Below are 6,442 nucleotides of genomic sequence, written 5' to 3'. Positions count from 1 at the left end.
AATGTTTCTCTTACTTCTGCGCAGCAGATGTGCTCATGGTTTTGCCCTATAAGTAGCGTCGAGATCACAAAAATAAACTGTTGAAAGTAGCACTACCGTATTTACCTGAATCTAACGCGCACCTTTTTTTCGGCAAAACGAGTCGAAAAATCGCATGCGCGTTAGAATCGAGTACCGAAAAAGAAAAACTCGATTATCGTATTGCCATCGGCATTTCAAAATGGCCGTCTCCTACGCATGCGCCTCGGTCATTTCTGTCATTGTTTCAGTTCGTACGTGTGCTGAGGAGTTTGTCATCCCGTTCTGCATTCGCACTGGCGGCATGGAAGTGCCCACTCTAAATACTCGACGAGTGCACCACGACGTCGCATTTAAAAGAAAAGTTATTACATGTGCAGAGACGGACGGAAATCAGGCCGCATCGTGGTCGTTCGGAGTTGCCGAAACGTGCGTGCAAGACTGGCGCAAACAGAAGCAGAAGATTGTTTTACAGCAAAGCTTCACGAAAAAGTTTCTGTGGACAAAAGCAGGGCCAGTTTGCCGAAAACGAAGAACGTTGACAGCGACAAGGAGTTGCCAGACAGTGACGAAGACTGATCCAGTACGCGACTCGTATCGCCGCCGTAGTGGTGACAGTTTCAGCGGCAAGGCCCGCCGTTTGACTTAGTGTTTTCTTTTTTTTGAAACTTTAGTCCTTTAAAACCCAAATACGTGTTCTGCTGAATGTGCGAAGGTAGACTGCTACGGACTTCTTTTGTTCATTTCTCTTACGAAAAATGGGTGCGCGTTAGAATCGATGTTGTTTTTTTTTTTTTTTTTGGTTGCGGAAAACGGGTGCGCGTTACAATCGAGGGCGCGGTAGAATCGAGTAAATACGGTATGTGTGTGCGTGTGTGTGCCTTCATTGTGTGTTCGTCTTCAGTGCGCTTTTACCCTTCTTAAACATTGCTTCGCCGTTGCGGTAAAACTGTGACTTTTTTTTACTGCATAAATATAATATTGAAAGTGACCTATGTAAAAAAAAATTATCCTAATTGTTTTAGAGCGACCATAAGGCGACAAAAGATGCATTTTTCGCTAGTATAGATGCCACTGCTAATTCCTGAATAATAAAAATAAATCTTAGAAACAAGTTTATATTATTAATAAGAATTTAAGTTCATTGTAATATTTTTCTCAGGTGTAGGAAAAGAAAGACAATGCACTGGCACATCATTTGTGCATACACAGCAGCATTGTTTGTATATACCAGTGCACACCTGTGAACAGCTGAAATCGTATCCCTGGGAGTGAGTTTGTTAACCAGACAGATGCCATTTTTGCAAGCACAACAAAGAAAAACGGCCCACAAGACAAAAGCAAACTTAGCGTTACGCAATGTTGTACATGTTCCTCTAAAACAAAAACGAAAGCTCGTTCCTTCCCAATCTTGGAACGAGTTCCCGTTACAAGTTTCTTTTTAATGCGAAAGGAATGTGTTCCAGTTATATTTCAAACATTGGAACTTGTCGTTACATTGACGTTACATTTGACTTTTTAATTCAAATATAATGTCTAATAACCTTGCGGCGAAACAAAGTGAGCAATTTAAAGCTCACATTGGGCTACATATATTCTGCAAATTTGAAATCACCGGAAGCAGGTTGTATGTAGATGAAAGAAATCAAAACACTCCTATACTCGCGGACAACTTTTCTTGGCAATGAAATAAATGCTACGGGGGAGGAGCTACTGCACATGTACTCCAGAAGCACACGCTGTTGGGCCAGTCGGTTCATGTTCTTTCAGAAGCCACGGAAGTGGCTATTTCGCGCAAAGAAAACACAAGGGGAGGGATAAGGGGAGCGCAAACTTTCGACTGTTTATTCCAAATTTACTGCAGTAGTATATATATACGCAAACACATGCGCAGAAAGCGAGGCAAACAACGAACAGATAACGTTTTGTGCAATGCAATACAGAGGTATAGGCATGCGCAAAAGGGCAGGCTCACAACAATCGGATACCATCTTAATCACAACCTGCGATGCAAGAACGTGCTCTCTGCCTGCGAAAGGAACAATGAAGTGCCACTAATGCATAATAAACCTCGTGCTTTTATGTGAAAAGCTTCCAAAGCTCCCGAGCAGTGGTGTCCCTGCTTCTCCCAAGAATCTGAATCTTGTGCAGATACGGCTCACACTTGTGGGAACTGCAGTGGGCCGGCAAATGTGCCCCATCTTTACCTTTTAGTGACAGCTCGTGTTCCGCTCCCCTTATCCCTCCCCTTGTGTTTTCTTTGCGCGAAATAGCCACTTCCGTGGCTTCTGAAAGAAATGCACATGTACTGCTCCGCGAAATAGTCCGGTTCGGCGCACGTTTCGAATTTATTTTCGGTTCGTGAACCTTCCGTATCTCCCGTGACGGCCGTTCGATTATTCGAGCGGCCGTGCTCGAATAATCACATTGCATACCATTTGCTTCATCTGCTTAGACAGCCATTCATTAGTGAAATTCGTCAGAAGCTCCTTCGGCAAGTCTTCGGAAAAGCTAGAGGGTGAAGATGCCATTTTGACTGTGAGGTGTACGTAAGAGGTGCGACGCTTTCACACGTATGAAAACGCGAAATGGCACTGCATAAAGTAAAACAAATATAAATATCTCCTTGGTGCGTGCTGTGCCTCTTTTCAAACAGCCTCCTGTAGAAAACAAAGTAATGTTGTTTTGTTTAATTCTCATGGTGAAAACACGTACGCAATTGTGGGACTATATTCTTCAGTGGCAGTACACGCGTAGTTTGGCTCTGTAGCCTTCCCTTCATTGCCAAGAAAAGTTGTCCGCGAGTATAGACCAATTTTCTTAAGAGAGCACTGGCTAAAGACATGTGTAACTGCCACTTCGGTGCCTGCCTTATTACAAGTGCGACGCACGTGGGTCTTCAAATGTGCAGTTAGAATACTGTGCGTCAGATATTCAAATAGAAATTTCCTCACATGCACCAATATAATTATATTTCTTGCACAGGAAACTGCATCGAAAGGAACAATACATCGGTGTTTAATGAGTTGTGATTCAATATTGCAGTGTGAGTAGCAAATAATGTCCTGGATATCCATTCGAAACTTTAAAGCCCCTTGTTTGCACTCAGGAAAAGTTGTATCTCGATGCTGATGTCTGACAGACGAACCTGCTTTCTCATCAGCACTTTGTTGGTAATGTTGAAGAGCCGTTCCATCAAAGCGCTTGAGGGTACTGCTGTGTTGTACACAAATAAGAACAAAGTCAACCGAGGTCGTAGAGGTGAGGGCAGGCTCAGCGGGCGCAACAAGAATGTAGCGCTGGATGTATATGTATCGTTTATTGCATGACAGACATTCCCGGTGCAACGGCTGTCGAACTGAACTATAATATAATTATAGACTGATAGCCGCTGCCATAACTTGCATGTTGAAGGTATGCCTGCCAAAACACAAGCATCCAAGGTACCGGACAGGCTCCACTGCAGCGCACGTGTCCTCTGCGTTGCTTCTCTTCCTCCCCGCCATCTATGCAACTTGTGTGAAAAGACAGATTTGTCGATAGCTGCCGGTGGCATGCAAGAGAAAATTAAGGGGCGATCAAGCCAGCCCCTATAGACCATGCAAGAAGAAAAATACACCCAGGTACTGGGCCAAAGCATCGCACTTAGCGCGCGTGCTAACATAAAACCAACAAAATGTCGGAAGCATACGCTTCACCCAGCAAGGCGCTCCCTCCCGAGGGGTAGAACCATAGTGTAACTTGGATGCAACAAAAGTGAAAACCAGCATGCACCATAGTCACGTGACAAGCGAACAGTAGATTTTCGCGTCTCACGCGGTCGCCCATCCGCCCTGCTCTGCATGATGTGATGCATGCGCATGCCTGTTCAATGCCATGGAACATTTACAGAGGGAACGCCGTTCTTATGTAAATGTAACGAGTTACCGTTACATTCTAAAAAGACAGGGCGTGCAAACACGGACACAAGAAAGAAGTCAGGACACCACAAACGGGCTTTAGAATAACAGAGAGCTGAGCTAGTTGGTAAGTATTCATTCTAAAAAGACAGGGCATGCAAACACGGACACAAGAAAGAAGTCAGGACACCACAAACGCCCTGTCTTTTTAGAATGAATACTTACCAACTAGCTCAGCTCTCTGTTATTCTTACCGTTCCACCGATCCTGAACGGAACGGTGGCGTTCCTCCATTCCTCCCAAAAGGAACTAGTTCCTGGAACGCCGTTCCGTACAACACTGCCGTTGCACACCCATGCACATCCGAGCGATATTGGCCTCGAGATCTTTGAGTAGCGCCCTCTCGCATGTGACGTCAGAGAGGGGACTCGGGTGCCGCTCTTCGCGCACGTGCTCACTGCGTGAAGGCTACTCGACGCTACCGGCCAGTCTGTCCTGCTCGAGTTATTGAAACATGAATCTCGACGCTACCGGCCAGTCTGTCCTGCTCGAGTTATTGAAACATGAATGGGCATGTTCATAAAGCAATTTGTACTGAATGTTCAAGCAAAATGCCCAGCAATATCGAGCGGAGATGCCGTCAGGAGCATGTTCACTGTCGATTGCTCCTGGTGTCGTCTGCTAGCCATCAATGTGTACATCTGCATGCATGGCGACGATTTCTTTTCGCAACTGTTCTGCAGCCGTGGCGCACTCGAAATGACTTTCCGGTCCGTTTTCAATCACTAATTTCAGCGTTCGGGCTTCGGCTACCGTGTCAGCATTAAAGCGCAATATACGTATACTGCGTGCTGCACAGCCTACTCCTTCGATTGAATTCCTTTGTTCGAAGTTTTAAACGCGTGACAAGCGATGTGTGATGTCATTCAAATCAAATAAATGGTCGTTACAGGCAACAACTTTTGATTAAATCCAAGTTTTCAGCAGCTGTCGTGTAAGCGTGTCGTAAGTAGTTGAAGTTTAAACAAGAAATAAAAAGGTTGAGAGCACGTGTCAAAAGGGCATGCACGACAGTGATATGAAATATATTGTAGGATGTGCGGAGTTGTCTTTTCTTTATTTCTGCAGCATATTTTAATCCCTACGTTAATAAATTAACGTTTCCTGACTCGTTCCTGTACGTTTGAAAGCATGCTGAACAGTTTCGGGAAAATGTGCAGCGCGGCACGGACGAAGGACAAGAAACGCACAACACGTCCTTGTCCTTTGTCCATGCCGCGCTGCACATTTTCCCGAAGATGTTAGTACACCAACTCGCCCAGATCGCCATATTAGTTCATGCTGAACAGAATTAGTGTAATCATACTAACGTAGATAAATACAAAGCTTTTGCATCGAAAATCGTAGTAAGATGTATTTGCTATAAAATCGTGTAATTCACTCTCAGCGGTCGACTCCTGATAGGGCGTGGTGCGGTCACTGTACTAAAAAGACTCGCAGGGTCCCTTATGCGTTTGCCTAAGACGACTCGAAGGCGACATCCATCTTCTTCTTTTTGTTCACTCGATGTATTGTTCCCTCCCCGCCCGCTTCCGAATGCCTTTTGGACGTAACGTGGTTTTGCACTGCCTCCAGGATCGGAGGCATTGCAAGCTTTCTGTACATCACCTGGTTTTGCATTGCACCAATCACAGAGGCAATGCAAACCGACGATGTCATGTGATGACATAATTATGTGAAGTTATGACGTCACAAATTTTGGCAGTCTGTGATGTCATGAGGACATCATAAGGTGACGTTATCATGTGATGATTATTTGCATAACTTGTGTTGACGCTGCCGACTAGGGTTGCTGACTGTGCATTTTCGCGTTTGATCAGGAATCCAAAGCTTTCATCGTAAAATATTTAGCCTTGTTACAGCGCGGTAAAGAATAGCAATAACCAGCCAAAGGGGCCAAAGGAATGATGGGAAGGAGCTCTCTTTCTCCTCTTCCTAGACATATTCGCCAATTTTTCTTACTGTTTATCAAGCTGTATTCATCATCATCATCAGCCTGTCTATGCCCACTGCAGGGCAAAGGCCTCTCCCATGTTCTCAAGCTGTATTATCGGTGGCAAATGAAACACAAACAGCGGAGCGCATTCCCCAAGCATTAGGAACTGTATAATGTGCGCCGTCCTGTCATCACCATTGATATGCATGCACACCTTATTATCGTAATATAATTGACAGCACGCAACGGGTTAAACACGCACAGAAGGAAGAGAAGGACACATCTGTCCGTGTTCAACCCGTTGCGCTGTCAATTGTATTACGATGAACATCCACCAACTAGCCCAACTCGCGATTCTGCTACACCTGATTAGGCAGCACTGCGCAATTGAAAGCATGAATCTGGCTCACGAGCGGCAAACCGCAAGAGCGTATCTATCTCTAATCATAAGGGTGCAAACTGTGCCACGCGCACCACTGCTGGCATTTCATTCGGGGGCAATAGTACATGTGACAAGTTTTAATGTGCA

This window comes from Rhipicephalus sanguineus, unplaced genomic scaffold (genome assembly GCF_013339695.2).
Source record: "Rhipicephalus sanguineus isolate Rsan-2018 unplaced genomic scaffold, BIME_Rsan_1.4 Seq5279, whole genome shotgun sequence".
Taxonomy (NCBI): domain Eukaryota; kingdom Metazoa; phylum Arthropoda; class Arachnida; order Ixodida; family Ixodidae; genus Rhipicephalus; species Rhipicephalus sanguineus.
The sequence above is the reverse complement of the archived record's forward strand: the minus strand, read 5'-3'. Positions refer to the sequence as shown.